We start from the raw sequence: 24,514 nt of genomic DNA on the forward strand, positions 1-24,514 counted from the left end.
ATGATAGCCCCATGTCATGGAGGATAGTCTTTCCAATAACCTTTGTGTCATGGAGACTTGGTGACTACGATTGGGTCCACAATATGGAGGATAGCCTCCGCAATGAGGTTCGTACGATGGACCTATGCAAATTTTCGCAATTTTGTCCTTTCAAATTATTAACTTTCCAATTGATAGGTCAAAATAAGCTCGGGTGCATTGGGACCCAAACCAAAGGTTTACCTAGCCTAAAATTGATATTCCGAATCAATTAGAGCAGTCAGAATTTGGATCAAAGATCATTTTGTTAAAGTGTTTTTCTGGTGGCCATTTGGAACTAGAAAAGACTTCTAAATAGCGAATTGGTTCTAAAAACCAAACAAACCACCCGATAACTAAATCGATATCCCAGCAAGTTATAAATGATTTGGGAAAGCTATGAAGAATCTCAAACAGTGGAAATAAGCATAAATATGGAAAGTAACCTGAAGGATCATTACATTATCTACTACTAAAAGGACTTTTGTCCCCAAAAATCAATGGATAGAAACAATCTCAAAAGCTCAAATAGATGAGGTGTGTAACACCCCAAATCTATACCCCAAATACTACATGGTGCTTATAATCCTAAGGGACCATAAGCTAACTCATAACTGGTACCTACTGTAATAACTGAATAATAAAACTGTATTATGCAGGAATTAGGTAGAGAAATGCCATAAGGTTCAAAACTATAAATAAATACTGAGTACTAAAAGCTTAATACTAATACATCTAACTAAAACACTCTATTTTGATAGGCCTTTACTATCTGAATAAGGGATTGATGGGACAAAACCCCAACTAACCCCAACTACTAAAAACTGATAAATTGAGATACTAAAGTAATAATCATGTCCTTGAACTATGAGGACTCACCACGGGTCTACTGCTAATGGAGCGGGCTGCTAAGTATGATCAATAACCCATGCGTTTAAAATTATGTTATAAAACATCATAGAGCAAAAGAAAGGTATGCGTTAGTACTTTGAATATACTGGTAAGCTAACTGAGATAAGATGAGATGCATGGGTTCATATCCATGAAAAATACTGACTGAATAACATAAGTATTACTGAATAAAATTATATCCATGAATACGTAAACTATAATTAAGGTCGTATTACTAATAGCTGAATGATTGTATCTGATAGTCCTAATTATATGGAACTGTATCGAGTTCTATAATGAAATCAATAATTGTATCTACTAGTCCTGATGTCCTAGAACAGAATTGAGTTCTATACTGAGACTAGAATAAAATTAAGACTGTAAGAGGTAATCATCTAACTGACAAACCCCTTTCTAAATCTATTAGGGTCCAATATGTTACCATAGTTAGAAAGGTGTCAGAACCGTGCTACTAGTAAAGACAACTGTGAGTTAACCCTCTTTAATTAAAAGCTCTTTCATCAATCGTCGCAGGTAAGAAAACTCATATGAGATATATCAACCCAAGTATGATAGAAAGATATCTCAACCTACACTAGCTACAAAGTTCTGTAACATAGGGAATGATACTACGGGTCTAACCCTCTATTTGTTGGAACGCCCCCATCCCAGGGTTCGCTCGGTATTGAGTCCTACTCCCAACTAAATAGACTTTGAACTAATTCCTAGTTTATATTAGGCTTGACTGAATTGTTATTGATTATATTATCTAACTGAACTGAACTAAGTTCATTGAGTTCTGTTGACTGATGAAATACTACTGAATTCTATTAACTAACTAAATTTACAAAGGTTTGAATTGGATACTGAAGTGGACTGGATTGATATTGAGTCTATTAAGTTTTTCCTGAGTTTTGTAATTGACTGAGAGTACTAATGATCGTAACATGACAAAAATTATTTTGTAACTGACAGTGACTCTAGATAAGTAGCTAAACTATCGGGTATTAAATACCCCCAGGACCCGATATCATGAAAAGTAAATCACTGCATGGCTTTAGTAACATCATGGTAATAGCTTGCTAATAATACATTCACTTAGACATCTTTGGTCAAACACTTGTTAACCATGAGCTTGTGCATGATTGAAAGCATGCAATAACATGTTATGATTGGACTAGTATAATGACAAAAGCATTTTGATAAACACTTGGGGAGCATGGGTATTTCAAATATCAATAAACATGTAGTAATATCATGAATTCTACATTCAACATGGAATTCAAGAGTTTGACAGGTAGTTCACAAAATTCAATTCAAAATTAAGCTAGTTTGCATGAAACTAGGGACAAATCATAGAATTAGATCAACATAAACATCACAATCATTAGTAAATTCATGATCCAACATAAAATCCATGAAATCAATTAAGTTTTATTTACAAAGAGTTTCTTGAACTCCAAGGGTGGAAGGAAACCCTTGGATTAACACTTCACAAGCCTTGGTATTCAAATTTGCAAAGAATGATGGAGTATTCTTGAAGGTTGAATCTTGAATTAGAGATCCTAGAGTTTGCTTCTTGAGAAATGCTGAGAAAGATGAATGGATTTTGCCTCTAAAGGGGCTTAATTTCATGTTTCGAGGGCTGACTTAAGGTGGGAAAAAACCCAATTACCCTTGAGAATATGACATTTTTAATGATTGAAAACAAATTTAGCAATGCGGCGCATTTTTGGCATCGACGCGATAGCCAACACGCCATATCGAGTCTAGATTGGTTCACTAAAATTTACACTGGGAGCTGGGGAAAAATTCTCATCGACGCAATGGGTGATGTAGTGCATCGAGATCACATTGATCCACTGGTTTGAGCTTTCAAATGTGTTTCAAATAAAGTCCAAAAACACTGAAACTTGTCTGAGAACACCTACTAACATTCCTGATCATGATTCATCCTAAAATTTATTACTTTAAGATCATGACGGTCATGAAATAGTGTCGCCATCCTATGAAGAATAAAATAATACTAAGTCTTAATACTTGCTAAAGTTTTGTAAGTTTCGAGACCACTTAACAAGCTTTAAACAACTGAGTTAAGCTTAGGATTTTGTGTTATCTTACAATATCTTTCCCTTGGGAACATTCATCCTCGAATGAGACTGACTAAGCTGGGAATACTGATAGACTAAACTTAGATACTGGATATGCACAACTATAACATGATTTCATAACTGACACTACTGATATGCTAAAATTTTCTACTGAACATGCATATCTGATGCATGAGTATATAACTGATCATGGTTAATAAATGTATAACTATATTGCTAATGTGTTGAGTTTCTCATTTTGAACATGTGTATCTGATGCATGAAGTCGCAACTAAATATGCAATGGTAACTAGTACCAATCCTATAAAGGAAAATCTGAGCATGGAACTGAGTAAGTTCAAAGAAAAACTATTACCTTGGTTTGCATATCTTCTTCTACTTCCCTAGTATCTCCCTCAACAGACTGATTCCTTCAAAAAATATTTACTAGAGGAACTTCTTTGTTCTTTAGTCTACGAATCTAATAGTCAAGGATTTCGACTGGGACCTCTTTGTAAGAGAGGCTGTTCTGAATGTCTATTCCCTCTATAGGGACTAACTGTGGGATCACCTATGGACGTATTTATCAAGGAAACGTGAAACACTGGATGTACTGAATCTAAGTGTTAAGGTAACTCAAGCTCGTAAGATACCTTTCCAAAATGGCTTAGAATTCGGTAAGCACCAACAAATTGGGGACTGAGCTTCCCCTTCTTGCTAAACCTCTTCACTCCTTTCATAGGAGAGATTTTTAAAAATGCAAAATCATCGATCTCCAACTTGAGATCATTTACTGAACACGTATGAATTGGAACATGAGAACATAACTGAGCCGGAAATGTAATACAGGAACTGAATATCATGAATGAAACTGATCCCCTGAATACATGGCTTATGGCTGACATTGGAACTTGAGGGTCCACCTAAGAGTACCAACCACTCCAAACAAGATTTATTATGTGAAGAGAAGATAGAAGGTTTAGGTCATGAAATCTTAGGTATTATAGTGCATCTCCCCTTTGGGACATTATGTCCCCTGAAGAATGTTGACTTGGATTAATCATGACTGCATATTGGGGTTCCAAAACCAAGGCATGATACCTTAACTGAGCTGAACTCACAACCGCATGGTTGCTCGATATAGGAATAGTTAGATTCATTAGACTTCGGATAGTGTGACTAGATGGAAGGTTAGGAAATCTAACCAAGCAAATATTGTCCGCCTAACTGCTAAACTGAATTGTTGGCTTTGCGGACCAACTTATTCTGAAAACTTAAATTCGAATGGAGCCTTTCTTTGACACTCTTTCTATAGAGTTCTAGTGGTTTCAGAGAGCATGGAGCTTGTCATTGCTGAATAAATCAACTAAATAAGAAAATCACATCTTGGCTAAAATTCTGTAATATGAGTCAAGGCCTCTGAAACATCATCTAAGATAAAGTGTTTAAGCCTTATGCACAGAGTATTGATGGGATAAGTCTAATCTTGAAAATATTCACATGGATGTTGAGCACGAGTGCATAAACTTACTAACTTATTTAATTATCTTAATGTATGATTGTTGTATACTTGGTCATGTAATATTAAACTATACTTAGTCTGAATAACTAGAATGGAACTACAAAGTATCATGCATACGAGGTAAGGACTGACTAGGTAACATTAGATAACTGAGCATGAATTCATGAAAAATGTATTATTTGAGAAGGCAATACCAAGAATATAACATGACTCTAAAATAGTCTATCAACTGAGGTACTGAAATACTGATAACTGAATAACTAATAATTGTATGGTATGGTCAAGCAAATTTGATATTAAATTGAGTTACTGATCTAATTACTAAACTGGGACTGTAACTGAGACTATAACTAAGATTGCAACTGAGACTGTACTGGAACTGAATACTGGGTTCTGATAACTCTACCTATTGAGGTCTGATCTGGACTGAATTCTCCCACTGTATTCAAGCCTACTCAAATCTCCAAAATACATTTAGCCACTTACTCATCAACATGACATTCGAGCCTATCTTCATAGATACAGCCTCATGTAAAACTAGTATGCAATAATATTTTCTTAACATGAAATATTTATTCTCTCCCTTCTAAGAAACTGCTCATCATTATGGCATTTTTGTAAGGAGAGTCCACTGAAGGGTTAAAACATGAGGACCTAATTTATGCATGAATAAAATACAAAATTCGACACTTAATTGAGGTATGAGGAATAGAATATCAACACCATAGATATATCAAAAGATCTAATCTGAGGATTTACATGGAAAAATCTTAATTTAGCCTATCGCTAGGAGTGTAGCATAGGTCATCGGAACTTAAAATACTATACAACATGAAATGGGTACCTAAGTCATGGATACATGACCTGAGTTTGGGGTTCCTGTATTTATGGAATATGATTCATAATACTGAGTGAAATGGAACTCCTTGTACTAGGAACTGTAAGCATGCATTATTGCTAATGTGCATAAGTATTGGCTATGATCATAGAGCTGAGATATAAGACATGAATAGATATCATAATAACTGATGGGTTTTGAGAGTCTGGAATACAGTTCTGAGATGATCTGCGTGATTATTCTCGCTACCGGAATAGACAGGAATATCATCTATGAAGACTATGACAAACATGTCCAAGTACTACTTGAACACACAGTTTATTAAGTCCATAAAAGTTTTTAGGGCATTAGTAAGACCAAATGACATGACAAAGAGTTCGAAGTAACCTAACCGAGTTCTGCAATATATTTTCAGAATGTCCTATTCCCTGACTCTGAGCTGATGGTAGCCTAATCTGAGGTATATTTTAGATAAGTAACTGGCAGACTGAAGTTGGTCAAACAAGTCATCAATTCTGGAAAGTGGATACTTGTTTCTTGACTGTGACTTTATTGAGCTGATAGTAGTCTATACCTATTCTGACAGAACCATCTTTCTTATGCACTAATAGAACTAGTGTACCCCATGAGGACACACTAGATCTTATAAATCCTTTATCTAGGAGATCCTTTAACTATTCTTTTAATTCTTTGTGATTTCATGGAGCCATTCTGTATGGTGGAATACTTATTTGCTGAGTATCTAGAAAAAGGTCTATTTCGAAGTCGATTTTAGTTATGAGAGGAACTTCAGGAAGATCTTTGAGAAACATGTCTAATAATTTTGATACTACTAATATTGACTCAAGAGTTGGGGTTTCTTATCTAGAGCCCTGGACTCAAATGAGATGGTAGACACATCCCTTAGATATCATTTTCCTTGCCCTAAGGTAGGAAATAAGCTGACCTCTAAGTGGTGAAGTACTAACCCTCCACTCTAGGACGAGCTTATTAGGGAACTAAAACTAGACAATTCTATTTCTATAGTTGACAGAGGCATACAAAGAATGAAGTCAATCCATTCTGAGAATGACATCAAAATCGGTCATCTCTAATTCAACTAAGTCTGTTGAAGTGACTTTCTGAAATACCATAACCAGACATTTCTTGTATACCCATCAGGCTATGATAGATTTACTCACTGGGGTAGAGACTGAGAAAAGCTCTACTAGAATTCGGGACTGACTTCGAAGTCAACAGCTATATAAGAAGTTACAAAAGACAAAAAAGCTCCTTGATCGAGAAACACATAAAAATTTAAATGATAAACTTGCAATGTACCAGTGACCACATCAGGAGAACTTTCCTGATCCTGTCCAGACTGAAGTACCTAGAGTCTATTTGGTCGTTGCCCACAGGTGGCACTAGAAGTGGCACCATGCTGATTCGGGCGACCGAACTGTGCTGAGGGATAGTTATGCTAACTTTGAGAACCCACCTGAGGACATTGTCTGACTCTGTGGCCTGTCTTGCTATATCCAAAACATATGTCACTGCTAGCTCTGCAGACAACCTGATGGTTTCTGCCATACTTCTGGCAGAGAGGATTTGTTCGGGCACTGCTAACACTACCCTAGGGTTTAGGGCTTGACGCCCTATCTCTATTTCCATCTCTGAATTTCAGCACAAGAGCACTGGTTGAGGACGAAGCTGCAACTGAAAATTTTGGATAGAACTAAGAATGATTCCCACCCTCTATCTTAGGTTTAGCAAAGTTAAAACTACCAGTTCTTGCTCTCTTCTTCTCCATCTCTTTCTCCTTATTCTTAACCTCCTGTATCTATAGAGCATGGACCATGATCCTGGATATGTCCATCTCCTTCATCAACACTATGGTCCTACACTCCTTGATCATATTATTAGACACTCCAGAGACAAACTTACTCATCTTAGATCAGCTATCTTCTACCATACGTGGAGCATATCTAGCTAATTGAGCAAAACTTGAGAGAATACTCTTGTACCGTCAAGTTACCCTGCTTCAAATTTATAAAATCCAAAACTTTTACTTCCCTCAACTTTAGCGGGGAGAACTTATCCATAAAAGCAATAGAAAACTCATCCCATTCTATGGGCCCTGCATCTGTAGCCCTCTCTGCTTTCCAATATTTAAACCATGAGTGAGCCATATCCTGTAACTAATATACAGCTAACTCAGCAATCTTAAAAGCTATCACCCCCATAATATCTATAACCTTCTGCACCTGATCAAGAAATTCGTAAGGGTCCTTATCTGACTTAGACCCAGTAAAAGATGGAGGGTTCATTCAGGGGAAATCTTGAATCCTGGCTGCAGTAGTATTTGCCAGAAGGTTGGCCAAAATGGCAGTTAGGAATTCATTCAAGGCTACCATGGAATGAGCTAGGGTAGTGAAAGCTGCTCTGAATTCAGCATGGGAGACATGTTCGTCCAGGGGATCTGCCTGAACGGGCTGAGGTGTTGACGGATTTCTGGTCCTCCTTTTGTTAGTCTTTATGGGAGGCATGTTCTGTAAACAAAAAAGGAGAAAATGGATTAGACTAAGAGTTTAACTTAAGCTCATGCTCACTCGCACGACATGATTACTAAAAAAAGGGAAATTTTTCCTAAAACATCTAATAGCGTCCTGTCCATAAGTATGACATGCAATACCCCCATGCACAAGACTCTACTAGATGCAGCTTTAAGACTTCATAGGACTCTATTGGAGCTTTGGCTCTGATACAAAGTTTGTAACACCCCGAGTCTGTTACCTAAACAATATACGGTGCTCATAATCCTGATGGACCACAAGCTAACCCATGACTGGTACCTACTGTAATAACTGAATAATAATATTGTACTATGCGGAAATAAAGTGGAAACTTGCCATAAGGTTCAAAACTGTAAATAAATACTGAGTACAGAAAACTAAATATTGATACATCTATCTGAAATACTCTAGTCTGATAAGGCTTTAATATCTGAATAAGAGATTGATGGGATAAAACCCCGACAAACCCTGACTATTAAAAATTGATAAACTGAGATACAAAATTAATAATTATTCCCTCAAACTGTAAGGACTCACCTCTAGTCTACTGCTGATGGATCAGGATGCTAAGTATGATCGGGAGCTTGTGCGTCTTACTAAATAACATGAGTATAACAGAATGAAAGTACCTGCATGAATAAATAAATTTTAACTAAGGTCGTGATAACACTGGATGCTGAGTTCTGAAATACTAATTTATTGATATATGATTTTACTGATATTGTATTACTTATAGCTGAATGACTATATTTGACAGTTCTGATTATGTGGAACTATACTGAGTTCCGTACTAAATTGAGTGACTATATCTGACTGTCCTAATGTTGTAGAATAGAACTGAGTACTATACAGTGACTGGAACTTAAACTAAGACTGTGGGAGGTAATCATCTAATTTACATGACCCTTTTCTGAATAGATTAGGGTCCAAACTGTAACCTTAGTTGAAAGAGTGTTAGTACTGTGCCAAGGGTAAAGACAACTGTGAGTTAACCCTCTCTAACAAGAAGCTCTTTCATCAATCCTCGCTAGTAGGAAAACACGTATGAGATATATCAACCCTAGTATGGCAGGAAGATATCTCAACCTACGTTAGCAATGTAGTTTTGTAATGTAGGGATTGCTACTAAAGGCTAAACCCTCTACTGGAAGGAATGCCGCCATCCCTGGGTTCGTTTGGTGCTGAATCCTACTCCCAACTAAATAAACATTGAACTGATTCCTAGTTCATACTAATCTTGACTGAACTATTACTGATTATACTGTCTAACTAAACTGAACTTAGTTTTGTTGACTGACGAAATACTAATAAATTCTGTTCACTAACTAAATTTACTGACGTCTGAACTAGATGTTGATTTAGACTGTACGGACACTGAGTTTACTGAGTTTTTCCTTAGTTCTACAACTGACTGAGAGTACTACTGATTATGACATGACTTAGATTATTCCATAACTGACATTGGCTATAGGTAAGCAGCTAAATTATCGAGTATTAAATACCCCTAGGACTCAATAGAATAAAAAGTAATTCACTACATGGCTTTAGTAGCATCATGGTACTAGTTTTCTTATAATACATTCACTTACACATCTTTGGTCAAACACTTGTGATACATGAGCTTGTGCATGAATGAAATCACAAAATAACATGTTATGCTTGGACTAGTCTAATCACATAAGCAATTTGACAAACACTTGGGGAGCATGCAATACTTGTCAATCTACAAGCCTGCTAGTATACTCAAAATCATAACCGTATCATTATAAAATATCTAACTTGTCAATACTTCCTCATTTATCAACTAATCAACATCATAAACTTAGATCAATATCAGCTAATCTTCACCTACTCTAAACTTGACATCATTATTAGCCACATATCAACCACCGCTAGCTACCATATTTTTACCAAGCAAGGTTCATTAACTAGTACGTTAGATTCCTAGCCATCAAGTACTATAGTCACCTAATAAACAACTAGCTACCATATAACATAATCCTTAAGTTGCACGAACAGTCATATGATCATATTTCAACTAGAATAACAACAATAACCAATATACTAAATGAATGTACCAAATCTATGCATATCATCACCAGTATTCAATCAGTGGAATAATAAGCATCATACCGTATCTTTCTCTATCCCCATATCGGAGACATGTGTATATAAACATATATATATGTATATTTATAAACTATAATTGTATCTTTTATAATGATAAACACTTCTCGGATATCTAATCATTATCATAACATGACCCTTAGCCCAATAATATATTTAGAATAATCACAACCTCTTTACCACGGCCTTAGGCCCATACACATATCTCGAACTCATATCAATAATCATATTTTTAAGTCGTAGCATATCACTAATCATCTCACATATAGGGAGCACCTCACATATATGAGGCATAATATAAATAAGCATGTAATCATCTCTCACATAAGATGTATCTCACATATAGGAGGCATAATATCAATAAGTATATTATAAACTCTCTTCTAAAAGGTAATTCACATATATGAGGCATAATATCAATAAGTATATAATGGTCTCTCATCTCGGAGGCATTTTACATATAAGAGGCATAATATTAACAAGTACATAATGTGTACAAGACGGACATCTCATACCTGTAGATCATACACATGACTATGATGAATATCTCCTCTCTAGGGCAATTATCATATCTAAGATTAACATCATCTCTATAGGCTCGATAATCCAAACTAAGAGAAAAGTCATCTCTATAGGCCCAACAATCATAGATAAGATGAATATCATTTCTATAGGCCAGTAATCATATATAAGAGAAAAATCATCTCGATAGTCCCAATAATCATAGCTAAGAGGAATATCATTTCTATAGACCAATAATCATATCTAAGAGAAAAGTTATCTCTATAGTCCCAAATAATATTATTTAGAAAAATACATCATCATTCAATAAGCCATGAAGTAACCTTATACTAAGGTTTGCCAATCTCGACTACTTATATCATTTATAACTAAGTCCACAAGGCTAACACAAGTCATAGCCTAAGTGGGTCAAACAATCCCACTTCTAATCCTCAAATCCTATATTTAGACACACTACGACTAAACTAGGCTAAGGTATCTGGTTCAACTTTTTAAATTCCAAGTAAGCCATACTCAAGCCTAAGATAGGAACTTCGACTAGAATAAGGGCATTTAACTCAACCCTACCCCAATAAAAATTTCAATACCACCATACTAGCCCAATAAGGTTAATATACTAATCATGCTTCCAAAACTAAAACCACATCCTAAATCTAACATTATATCATACCTATGCTACAAATTTACCCAAATTGGGGATAAGTCAATAGGATTAGGGTTATAAACATACTATCTTACTGGTCCAAAACCCTTATTTAACCCCTAATCATTAATAATCAAGGCTAAGTTATTCTACCCATAATCAAGACTAACATCCAAATGCAGACGCAATATATATCACACATCATCTTTGATGAAAAATAGATAGAAGCCTACCTCAATTCTAAGCAAAAAAAACTCACTTCATACACCACATGCTCGTCTTCACTTCATAATCCCTAAAATACCATTATGCTATCAAAAACATAGTCTACTCATCAATACGAGTCTATACCTATATTTTCATATTATGCTTTGGGTCCAAAAACAATACCAAAAACCCCAGGTGGGTCCCATATATAGAATATCCATTTTTGAGGCCAACCCAATGTTCACACATGAACCAGGAATCATAATCCTCAAGAAATGGGTGAAAATTAAGCATACTTTGGGCTAAAATCAAGACCTAAGCTAAATTAGGGTTTTGCATCCAAACTAAGAAATTCAAGCATGAATTCAAAGGATTCTTACCTTAAATTCAAAGTTATTCATGATAAAAGAGGATTAAAAAGCTCCCAATGTACCCACCATGATCAATTTTAAGTTATTATACCCATTTAGGGTTTTAAGCTATTAAGGAGGTATTGTGATTGCTGAGACATGGGCCATATTTTTGGTGCCACAATCGCATAGCCTTGCCATGATCACCTCATCCATGCTGCTATCATAGAGGTACCAGAACCAGTAATACATGAAAAAATTCAAAATTCCTAATGATGCCTCAGGATTCATTCGGAATCTAACTTTCACAAATAAAATATATAAACACACTAAGTTTGATGTCTCGCATGCATTGACAAAGTTAGATTTTCAATCTGAAGTTATTCGACAAAATGTAGGTCCCACACCTAAACTTTTAAATTTTTAACTTTTTGATTGATAGGTCAAAATAAGCTTGGGTGCATTGGTAACCAAACCAAAGGTCTGCCTAGACTAAAATTGATATTTCATATCTACTAGTATAGTCAAAATTTAAATCCAAGATCGTTTTATCAAAGTTTTCACCTGATCGCCATTTGAAACCAACAAAGACTTCTAAATAGGGAATTGGTTCTAAACACCAAACAAACCGCTTGGTAACTAAATTGTAGGTCCTACCAAGTCATAAATGACTTATGGTAGTTATGAAGAAACTCTAATAGTGGAAAAAAGCATAAATATAGGAAATAACCTAAAGGGTTATTACATCGAAAAGGGGGTCTGCAGCTAACCATAAAAGGTGGAGGTCTTGGGGGGATGATACTTGAAACCACGCTATCTAGTGTGGGGATAGATATGGCTTGAGGGTTTGAGTCCCTTTCTAATACCAGAGGTTTTTAGTCTTCCCTATTATTATTATTACATGATTGGGAGGTTCGAGTCCCACATATCAAATTACATGATTAGGTGCTAAGTCAACTTAGTATATGTTTGGAGGTTTTAGTCCCCCTTGCATATATATATGATATTTCTTTGATTCGTGTGGCTGTACACACTGGGGCCTGACTAGAGTGTGAGAGTTGGGGCCCATATAGCCCATGGGTACTATTATATGATGGTTAAGCTCATAGTCCAGGTTCAGATTTTGAATATTTTTGTTAATCCTTGTTCCCTACCCTGACATATGATATATATATATTTATATATTTACATTTGATGATATGCATGAGTTTTGACTGGTTTTGAATTATTACCTATGGCATAATTTATTCCCTTATGCCTTAGTTACATACTAGCTCTATGATTATTAACCTTCTTCAAATACGGTATCCTTATGTGATGTAGCATGTGGCCATACTTCTACTCCTCCTATACAGTGATCAGGTATTGGTGTTTTGTTCTTAAGTTGACTTGAAGTGAGCTTTCATCCTTTGGAACACTTTATTTCAAGTTTCGTTTCTTATGTCATAGACTTTATTACACATTTGTTTTAGCTATAGTCGGGGACATATCCCAACACCTTATTGGTAATCGGTTTTGTTAGTCTTTATGGATATTATGGTCTTGGGTATCGTGAATAGTGTTTGGATGTTGATCCACTATAGTTTCTTCTTGGATTTATTATAATATTTTATGATTTGCGGGTATTCATCTGCTACTAAGTGTCATTAGTTGCATTAGAATAGGATTATGGGTGGTCTCTGAACCTTAGTCGACTTAGGATACCCATCACAGCTAGCACCTATTTTGGGTCATGATAAAATTTGTGTCATAGCCAAGATTTTAGTGTCATAGATTGTCCACAAATTTGTTTCAAGTAGAGTCCTTTTTAGAGGTATGTAGCACGTCATAAATATATGAGAGACTATGAGCCATTTCAAAATGTTTTCTTTTACGTTTTATCTCATTTTTGGGCTATAGAGTCTAAGGTATTGAATTCCTCTAATTCCTATTTATTCTCCTTTCAGATAATGCCTTCCAAATGATGTAATGATCATAGAAAATCATTTTCCCGCCTGAGGATAATATTGGAAGATCTTATCAAACTTATGGGGTACAGACCCATATAGGGTCACTTTTTTCTAATTGTCCCCATAGAGTTCCACCTATCTCTACTAATCCTTCTCCAACTGGTGCCACTCATACTCAGCCACCTTAAGGAGATATTACTAATTCTGAGTTTTGCTAATTTATTCATTTGTTGACTCAGTTGGTGACATTTCAGTCACGTTAGATCTGTTATGCTAGTATCATTGGCCTTCATCCAAGGCAACTTGAGTTGGCCAGTTTAAGAGACTAAGCCCTCCAACTATCATTGGTACTAAGTTTTAGGAGGATCCTCAAAGTTTTATAGATGAGATGGAGAAGATCTTATAGTTATGCATGCTGCTGAAGGAGAGGGCATAGAATACACTACTTATCCGTTAAAAGATATGATGTACCCATGGTACAATGAGTGAGAGCAGCTTAGGGGTGATGATGCTAAGTTTTCTTTATGGCATAATTTCTCTAGTACCATTACGGATTGATGCATTTCTCATGTATTAACGGAGGTAAAAGTTGAGGAATTTATGAATTTAAAGCAAGGCAAGATGACAATACAGGAGTTTGCCTTCAAGTTTCAATAGTTGCCATGATATGCTCCTGAACTAGTTACTGACATAAGGTCTTGGGTAAATTTGCTACTGATATATCTTATGAGTTAATTTTAGAGAGTAAGGCTACCTTATTAAATAAGGATTTAGACATCTCTCAATCAATAGTGTATATAAAATAGGTTAAGGAGGAAAAATAAAGGAAAATAGATATAGGGGAGAGGCAGAGTAAGAAATTTTAGCATTCAAATCTAGGTGAAGGTCAGTAGTAGAGTAGTAGATATGGTGGGAAATGATCTATGAAGAGGTGGGGAAACTCAAGCTCATATTCAACAACTACTGCTCCTTATCTAAAGTCATCTAGGGATCATTATTTTTAGAGTGGTAATTGTTATAGGTCCCAGGAAGCCCAATCTCAAGCCAATGGGGGCCAGTCATCTTCATTATATCCTCTTTGTAAATTTTATGGTCGATTATTTTGTAGTTTCTGTGATGAGGGAAAGAATTGGTGTTTTAGTTATGGTTAGACTAGCTATTTGTTGTGTGATTATCCATCAAAGGTTTCTTCTAGAGCTAATAAGGTTCTTATTGCTACTTTATCAAATTTTGTACAAAAGAGTGCCACTTTTGGCTCCGGCATTGTCGGAACTGCCTCTATGCTCATACTACTCACCAGGAGCCTAAGGCATCCCCTGATATCGTAACTTGTATGTTAAAACTCTTTGCTCATGCTATGTACTGTTCACTTTACCTGAGGTATACTCTTTCTTATATGACCCCATTTGTGGCTGTATATTTTGGTTTCGGTCCTAAGTGTATTTCAGACCTCTTTTATATTTCTACCCTCGTGGGTGACTATGGTTGCTAAAGGGTATATAGTGGTTGTGTGGTATTTGTTGGTTGTAGGAAAACCTTGGTAGATTTGTTTGAATCAGACATGCTAGATTTGGATGTTCTAATAGGGATGGACTGGTTGCACTCGTGCTATGCCTCTTTATACTATTGGACCCATTAGGTCATCTTTAAATTTCCTAATGAACTGGTTATTGAGTGGGAAAGGATTTCCATAGTTCCCAAGGGAAGGTTCATATATTATATTAGAACCCAGAAATTGATTTCTAAGGGATGTCTAATTATTTGGTCTGAGTTAAAAATTTGAACTCGGAGGGTCCTTCTTTACAATCTATTTATGTCGCTAGTGAATTTCCTAAGGTTTTCCCTGATGATCTTCCTAGTGTTCCTCCGAATTAGGAAATTAATTTTAGGATTGATCTTATTTAGAACACTCAGCCTATCTCTATTCCTCCTAACAGAATGGCTCCGGTTGAGTTGAATTATTTTCTAGACAAGGGTTTTATCCGCCATAGTATGTCTCCAAGGGGTGGTTTTATTATTTTCATGCATAATAAAGATGGTTCTCTTCGGATGTGTATTGATTACCGTCAATTGAACAAGGTAACTGTTAAGAATAAGTACCGTCTTCCTAGGATTGATGATCTATTTGACCAACTTTAGGGTGCTAAGTATTTCTCTAAGACTGACCTCCATTTGGGCTATTATCAGCTAAATATAGGATGATATCCCTAAGATATCCTTTCATACTCGGTATGCATATTTTGTGTTCTTAGTCATGTCTTTTACGATGACCAATGTCTGGACAGCATTAATGGATCTCATGAACCAGGCATTCCATCAGTTTTGGGATTGTTCCTGATTATGTTTATAGATAATATTCAGGTGTATTTAAAAATTGAGGTAGATCATTCCAATCACCTCCTTGTTGTGCTGTAAACCCTAAAGGATCATCAATTTATGCTAATATTTCTAAGTATGATTTTTGGTTAAATGTTGGTACTTTTTTGGGTTATGTTATTTCTAGTAAAGAGATCATGGTTGATCCAAAATAAGGTTGTGGTTGTTAAGACGTGGCATAGACCTACTACTCCAATCGATATTCGAGGCTTTTTGGATTTAGCAGGTTAATATAGGAGGTTTGTAAAGAGCTTTCCATCGATTAATGCATCCATGACTAAGTTGAATCAGAAAAAGGTGAAGTTTCAATGGTTCGATGCTTGTGAGGGGAGTTTTGAGATGATGAAAGATAAATTGACTTCTGCTTTGGTTTTGACCCTGCCGAGGGTAGTGATGGTTTCGTGGTTTATTATGATGCATCTCGTGTGGGACTTTGTTGTGTTTTGATGCAGTATGGTAAAGTAGTGGCGTATGCTTCTAGGTAGTTGAAAGGTAATGAGAGGAATTATCCTACTCACGATTTGGAATTATTAGATATAGTGTTTGCAGTAAAGATTTGGCGTCATTATCTTTATGGGATTCATGTTGACATCTTTTTAGATCATAAGAGCCTATAGTATGTTTTCACCCAGAAAAAGTTGAATCTCTGGTTGAGAAGATGACTTGAGTTGCTCAAGGACTATGACATGAGTCTTTATTATCACCTAGGTAAAGCTAATAGGGTTGCTAATGCTCTTAGCAGGTTATGATTGGGAGCTTATCTCATGTAGAAGAGCAGAAGTAGGATTCGATAAAGGATATTCACCGTTTGGCTAATCTTAGAGCTCGTCTTTTAGAATCTGAGGATGCTGGTGTGTTTTTTATAATATATGGTGAAGTCATCTCTTGGTGCTAAGGTGAAGGAAAAGTAGGTGTTGGATCCTATCTTGATGCAAATCAAGGATAATGTGGGTAGGAAAAAGGTGATGGTTTTCAAGATTGGTGGTGACAGTACTTTGTGGTGCCAAGGGAGGTTGTGTATTGTTGATGTGGATAGGATGCAATGTAGAATTTTGGCTAAAGCTCATGAGTCGCATTATTCAGTTCATCCTGGTTTGACAGATGTATCATGACCTTAAGGAAATTTATTGGTGGAATAATATGAAGAGAGACATGGCCAATTTTGTATCTAAATGCATGGCGTGTCAACAAGTGAAAGTGGAACACTTGGGGCTTAGTGGGTTGTCTAAAGAAATTAATTGCTTGTATGGAAATGTGAAGTGATAAATATGGACTTTTTTACCGATCTTCCATAGTCTCGAAACAAGTTTGATTCTATCTGGGTTATTATGGATAGGATAACTAAGTCTACTCCTTCTTGCCGGTGAGGACTAATTATTCTACCGATGATTATGCCTGGTTGTATATTCAGGAGATCGTAAAGTTCCATGGTACTCCTTCTTCAATTATTTTGGATCTTGGTACTTACTTCTCACCTTATTTTTGCCTATTGTTTTAGAGAGGTTTGGGGTGTAAAGTGACCCTTAGTACCGCTTTCCACACGTAGACGGTTGAAGAAGTGGAAAAGGACCATTAAAACTTTAGACCATATGCTTTAAGCTTATGTAATTGACATTGGTGGTAGTTGGGTTGAACACTTACCTCTTATTGAGTTTACGTATAATGATAGCCTAAAGACAACCAAACACATGAAATTGGTTACTAATATGCAAATTCCAGCAACCAAATAAAGAGAAAACAACACATAGAATGGAGATGAAGAAGAACAATGCTTGAAATTAAAGGATAGATAGACAGACCCTTACTTCTATTCAATGATTATCACTAGAAGATGTTTCAAAATCTTCAACACACCTCACAAATAATAGGTCAAACCTTCATCTTAGGTGACACAATGGAAACACTCTTCCTCAAGTACACCTTTCTTTCCAAACTATCCAAAACAAGCGAAACCCTAACTTCAAATGTTGTTAGACCAATTTTCATATTCTAAGAGCTAAAACTAGAGACTAAAAACTAAAATATAAGAGTAATATCCTATTTTATCACAGTATAATGAAAAATAAGCCTAAGGAGTATATTTATACTTATTATATTAAAGACCAAAATACCCTTAATGAAAAGGGGCTCCTATGGAGTGTAAAAAAAAAGCATAAAAAGACCATTACACCCTTAATGAATGGGTGATCATGTAGTGTTTTGATGTGGTTTTCTTCACTCTTCAACATATGACTTTCCTTAAGTCTTTTTGGTCTTCACAATTATTCTTTAACACTTGGACCTCTCGGGCATCTATTCAGGGCAAGCTTCCAAGCAACCTTCCATACACAGGATTGTTCTATCGTGGGCTTAAAATGGGTCCCCCATGCGTGCTCTCGCGCCCTCAATATGACCACAATTAGGTTCTTCTTGTGTTGGCCTCGCAGGATGTCTTTAAAATATAAGGTGTCCATTTGACTTGCATCATTCTCCCCTTCTTGAAAAGGATTCGACCTTCAATCCAAACCTAGCAAAACCAAAGAGTGGACAAATAAATACAAACTCCTCATGGCATAAGGGTATTAGCACAACAAATCATCTCAACATGCCAAGGTTGCACATATAACCAAGAATCCTTTAAATTAAATATTAAAAGTTCAATGAAAGATCCACAAAGGATTTGGTTATGGAATTCGCCAAAACTGATACTTTGCTTGTCATGTAGACCAAACAACAAGTTGGGTGAATCAACATCATCAATTCTATAATTAGTGCCGGGGCAAATGGGAAAAGTGGCCATAGACACAGGTCTATACAACACTCCCATTTCCCATAGGCTTCACTCAAACTACATGACATACTCTCTACAATGACATACATGTCATCAAAAGCAAGTAGAGAGTAAAGAAAGGTATCACTCAAGTCAACTTATACAAAGGTATCTTCATGTGTGTACTCAGCACTAGTTTAAACATCATCTCCATAAGTACTCTCAACAGTAAGATTACACGTAGTAGAAGAAAAAGTAATTTCAATGAAAGGGACACCTTGCCTCTCTATAGAAGTACCCTCAAGTATACACATACCACCACCAAAGTCAAAGAACTTATTTCTTAAGTCTTTACAAGATGCAAGTAATTCATCCTCATAATCATCAAACATGGGTGGGGTGTCATACAAAGGATCACAATCACAATCAATTTTCAAGGAACAATCACTTATTGGGTTTCTTAAGAATTCAAGCAAGTCAAAATTATCATCACCCAATTGATCATTCCTTTCCAAGACCTCACATTCCCTTCCCTTAAGAGTAGTCTCATCTTCTAAGAAGATATTTCCATCTTTAGGAAGAATGTTGTCACACCATAGTGGGTTGGAATATAGGCTATAGCTTTCAAGACAAGCTATACCTTTAACTCCATTCTCACCACTAGGTTCATTAGGAGTGAACTCATCATCTTTAAACAAGATATTATCCTTAAAGAGAGAAGGATCTAACCATAAAGAGGATATAGAATATGCAAATTCATTCTCTAAAAGATCGTCATCAAGCATCAAAGATATTTCAAGCACATGATTATCCCTATGAGCAAAACCTAAAGTAGAACATTCACTAGAGGTTAGGCTAAAGGGGTTACTCCTATTTATTTGATCAACATTTTCAACATCATCACTCACTTGAGATCCATTAAACGTATCACATACATCCTCAAGTGGTGGAAACATTTCACACATAAGTTGATCAACCCAATTCCTACAAGATGATGCACTATCATTCAACACATTAGCTTCAACACTAGGCGGACATAAATTGATCTTATAAGAAGCATCAATTCGGTAATCAATAAGATCAACTAGTGTATCCACATTCACAATATGTACTTCATCATCAAGGGGTAAAAAATCAATAGATGATTTGTTATCATTCAACACAATGGCTTCCACACTAGGTGGACTTAAATTGATCTTATAAGAAGAGTCAATTCAGTCATCAATAGGATAAACTAGTGTATCCACACTCATAACAAGTACGTCATCAAGAAGAGGCAAAGAATCAATAGAATCACAAAAGATAAGCTACCACTCATGCTCAATGGGCTACTAGCCACACAATCATCGTCCACATGTACAAAAGTGTATGAGTTTGCTATTTTACCTTTATGTTTTTGAGTACATTCTTCTTTGCCTTGGTTCAGATCATGGCAGCCCACTTTCTCCGTGGAGAATCTCACATCACAAGGGAGTTTGTCAAGTCTTCTCCCTTGTTTCACCTCTTCATATGGGTTTACTGGCTGGTTTTGTGAAGTATAGGATCTTTGGACTTGAGTGTTTGGAATTGTGGAGATTTTGGTGGGCATAGTCTATCAACCCTCACTCTAATTCTAATCATGTCACCCCTTATTGAATCTATATCACTCCTTATAGCATCATTTCCACTCTTCATTTCTATACTCAAGGCCTCCATTTGGGCCATCAAAGCTCCCATAACATCATTTCCCAAAGCTTAGGAAGTAGTACCTTTGGTTTCCATGGATAATGTACCTACGAAGTGCAAAAACAGCAAGCAAACTAACCTACAAAATGATTAAATGAGTAAGTTCAAAAGCCTTACTTCACTCACACTAAAACTCACCTCACACTTGGCTTCACATGTGTTGGAGAATCGAAAATACTTGGCAAGTTACTTGAGAGGTGAGAAGCTTTGAATCGAAATGTATCTTCGTTTGAAATGACTCAAAATAAGTGATGTATGAACTTAAACCAACAAAAATACGATTACTTGAAAATGAGAAAAGCACACAAAAATCAAAGACGCAAAACAATGGACTCTAATCTAATTACCAAAGTAGTAGGTAATTACTAGATTACTAATTAGGGATAGAATTGACTTATAAGAAACTAGAATAAAGAAACTAGAAACTAGAAAAATCTAATTTTAGGGTCGAACTTTGGTTGAGCACAAGTGATGATGTGGCACTACGTGGTTGGTTGTCACCCTTCAGAATTTCAATTTTCTCAAAAATTATTATTGGTCAAACACCTTAGGAAAGAAGAGAATTCAGTTTTGGGAGGAAAAATGTTCAAGTTTGAAGCCCTTTCAAGCTTCAAAATGGATGAGAAATGAATGCACTTGTACTTTAGTTGTCTACTTGCCCCCTCCTCCTTTTGGAAGAATGGAATATTCTTTGAATATGGTTTTGGACAAACAACTTTTTCACACTCTTTCTTCCTTTTTGGGATCAAACAAGAACCTTGAATACTCTTCTTCACTAAGTTATGAAGATCGTGGATTAACAAGATGAATATTAAAGCACTGACCAAGTTTGACCACCTAGAAAATGAGCTCCAAATTTGATTTTTTTGTAGCCCTAACTTCCTTATGTCAAAACAACTTAAACCAACAAAAAATCAGCCACAAATCAAGCCTAAATCACCAAGACAAAAACTTGTATAGCACAAAAATCATCAAAACTCCATAGCCATGGTTGATCTAATCTCAAACTCAACCAAACTTCAATCTAAAAGTAGATCTAGACTCTCTAGGTGTTACAGAACAAGAATCTAATACAAAAAACCTTTAAAACAAAGTAAAAATTTGTAGGTCTAAGACACTAAATTTGGATCTAACACAAGACAACTCAAGAAACCTTTTTTTGTATTTTCTTATTTTGACTCTTTTTTATGAGATTTTCTATATAAGAACAGTAAAACAAAGATTTAGGGATGTTGGAACAACTCTAAACAAGGCTTTGATACCAAATGATATCCTAAAGACTACCAAACACACGAAATTGTTTACTAAGATGAACATTCCAGAAACCAAATAATGAGAAAACAACACATAAAATGTAGATGAAGAAGAACAATGCTTGAAATTAAAGGATGGATTGATAGACCCTTACTCCTATTCAATGATTAGAAATAGAAGATGTTTCAAAATTTCAACACACCTCACAAATAAGAGTTCAAAACTTCCTCTTAGGTGACCCAAAGGAAACACTCCTCCTCAAGTACACCTTTCTTGCCAAATTATCAAAAATAAGTGAAACCCTAACTTTAAATATTTTTGGACCGATTCTCCAATTCTAAGAGATAAACCTAGAGACTAAAAACTACAATATAAGAGTAATATATAATTTCATCAAACTCTAATGAAAAATAAGCCAGAGGATTCTATTTATACTTATTACATTAAAGACCAAAATACCCTTAGTGAAAAGTGGCTCCTATGGAGTGTAAAGAAAAAGCATAAAAAGACCATTATACATCATGTAGTTTTTTGATGTGGTCTTCATCACACTTCAACATATGAATTTTCTTGAGTCTTTTTGGTCTTCACAATTATTCTTCAACACTTGGACCTCTCGGGCATCTCATCAGGGAAAGCATCCAAGCAACCTTCCATACACGAGATTGTTCTATTAAGGGCTTAAAATAGGTCCCCCACAAATGCTCCCTGCCCTTAATGTGACCACAATTAGGTTCTTCTTGTGTTGGCCTCGCAGGATGACTTCAACAGCTAAGGTGGCCATTTGACTTGTATTATATAATAATACTTTTCACTCTACCATTGGAATTATACTATTTGAGAATTTTTATTGTAGGAGGTGTATATCCCTTATTGGGTGGTTGGAAGTCGGTGAGACGAGGTTGTTTAGTCACAATTTAGTTCATCAAACTATGGATAAAGTGAAGGTGTTTCGGGATATGCTTAAGACTACCCAAAGTTTCCAAAAGTCCTATACGGACATGAGGAAAAGAGAGTTTGTGTTTTTGAAGGTTTCACCCATAAAGAGAGTAATGCACTTTGGAAAGAAGGGAAAGCTCAATCCCCGTTATGTTGGTCCTTAGTTTGTTTTGAAGAGAGTGGTAAATATTGCTTATGAGTTACAATTACCTATGAGTTTGGGTTCTATTCACCCTCTATTTCCTGTGTTCACGTTGAGGAAATGTGAAGGTGATCCTTCCTTGTTGGTACCTATTGAGAATGTTTGTGTCTTGGATTCCCTTGGTCTAGGTAGAGATGTTAGATAGAAAAGTTCATTGATTACAGACTAAAGATGTATCATTACCGAAGGTCCTTTGGAAGAACCATAAAGTGGAAGAAGCAACTTGGGAGGCAGAAGATGATATGAAGGATAAGTATTTATTTCTATTCCATGTGATGAATGAAAAAGCTTGAGGTATGGATTCTGCTCTTCTTTAATGTTATCCAAGTTTATCTTTTGATTCTGGTCTGTTGTTATCATTCTCGTGTCAAACATGGCCTAGCTGATCATTCGAGGACGAATGATCCTAAGTGGGGATAATATAATGCCCTCAAAATTTGAGTTATTTTATTTTAGGCCTTCATGTGCTTAAAATAACAATCTTTTACTCAAATTGTGTTCGAGAATGTTAAAAGGGTAACTTGGAAAAGTTATAAATTTTTAAACTGGGTTCGGGGCAGTGTTTGGTGATGGAGGCAGTAAGCCTCCATGATAGCCCTGTGTAATAGAGGCTAGTCTCCATGATAGCTTGTGTGTCATGAAGGCTAGGTGTCTGTGATAAGATCCAAAATAGGGAGCATAGCCTCCGCGATGATGTATGTGCCGTATACCTATGCAAATTTCTGTTATAATGTTCAATTTTAAGTGGAATGAAGGATAATGAGGTCTTTTCAGTTATATACGAACTTTAAACATTACATAAGCATATTCCCATCTATTTTCATGACTCACCATCAATTATTTCACTCTCTAACACCAAACCCCTAGAAAGTATAAGGGTTTCAACTTACGTTCATCATTCGAGTTTTGGCATATAACTATTTCCCTATACTTATACATTAATTAATTGCATGAATTGATAATAAATGCATGGTTTTGATGTGGGTTTGCGTATAGTTGAGGTCTTTTGACATGGTTGGAAATTAAATTGATTTTTTCCATGGTTTATTATGTAATATTCATGTTTAATAATTGATTTTGAACATTGTAGGGTGCATGGGAATGGTGAATAAACTGAGGGATCATGTTTAAACCCCAATTTGATGATTTTTCCTTGATTTATGGTTTGAAAATGATGTACCCTCAACCTGCTTGTGAAATGGACAATGAATATAATTTTATCACATAGTTTGGCTTGTTATAGATGGGGAGAAAAGGAGATATGGACGACTGTCGGCGAGAGTAGCCAGGCAACTAGGCAACAGACCCAAACTTTCCAATATGAAAGGTGGTTTCATGATCATGTAGGCGGCACACCATACAAAATTAAAGCTTCCATCAACATCACAGACAAAGATCCTGACCTTTCCAACATGATCGGTGATTCATGACCATATACGTGGCATGCCATATAAAACCAAAGCTTTTAATCGACACACCACAGCTTTTCTATGACTGAGCTATGCATCTGTATAGAAGATTTACTTTTTAGCTACAAAGCCTTCCCAACCCTTGATGGGA

This window comes from Capsicum annuum, chromosome 11 (genome assembly GCF_002878395.1).
Source record: "Capsicum annuum cultivar UCD-10X-F1 chromosome 11, UCD10Xv1.1, whole genome shotgun sequence".
NCBI classification, from domain to species: Eukaryota; Viridiplantae; Streptophyta; class Magnoliopsida; order Solanales; family Solanaceae; genus Capsicum; species Capsicum annuum.